The 683-nt window shown below is 49.3% G+C and overlaps 1 non-coding gene across 1 annotated transcript; it reads right to left on the bottom strand.

Moving 5' to 3' along the window:
- Window positions 1–229: 229 nt before the first annotated feature.
- TRNAI-AAU lies at window positions 230–303 on the bottom strand. Its single transcript has one exon. It is a non-coding gene; the product is annotated as a tRNA-Ile (tRNA).
- Window positions 304–683: the final 380 nt, after the last annotated feature.

Below are 683 nucleotides of genomic sequence, written 5' to 3'. Positions count from 1 at the left end.
TGTCTATAACTGTCCTTGATTCTCCCATTCCTAAAACAACCGCCTCACTCGCACCCTACTCCCTCAAGTAACTTTAAGAATCCCTAGTGAGTCTAGTTACTTTTAATTAAAAACAAGCAAAGCGAAGCGAAAATACATAGCCTTCTTGAGAAGAAGAAGGTCTGGACTTTTGATCCTGATGAGTGGCTATGTGGGGTCCCACAAGCTTAGGCCAAAATGCTGTCGTACATGGCCTGTAAGGGGATCGAACCCACGACCTTGGCGTTATTAGCACCAGGCTCTAACCAACTGAGCTAACCGGCCGTTCACAAAGCAATCTTTTATAAGAATAGAAGGTCATTTTAGTTTAGTTTAGGACTGTATGGTTTGCAGGAACAGGTTCGGCTCCTGCACCTAGAAAACGGTGGGAACTCTCTTAATTAGGTTCCCAGTGGCGGCCACGGGCCCATCTTGCAAGCAGGCCTTTCTGAGGACTGGGGTCCCAGGCCTGCTGTGTGAACTCCTACAATCCCCTGGAAAGGAGATAGACACACAAATGAATACTTCCCAGGCGTCTGACTGAAACCCCTCTGGCTGCTGGAAGGCAAGTAAGCTCACGTGGGCGCTGTGCGTGATTCGCTTCCAAAGTCTAAGACAAACCAGCCAGAGAGAACACTGCCGTCAGCCTTCCGGAGCGCTCTCCC

This window comes from Suricata suricatta, unplaced genomic scaffold (genome assembly GCF_006229205.1).
Source record: "Suricata suricatta isolate VVHF042 unplaced genomic scaffold, meerkat_22Aug2017_6uvM2_HiC HiC_scaffold_38056, whole genome shotgun sequence".
NCBI lineage: Eukaryota > Metazoa > Chordata > Mammalia > Carnivora > Herpestidae > Suricata > Suricata suricatta.
This window is presented reverse-complemented; position numbering and strand designations above follow the sequence as displayed.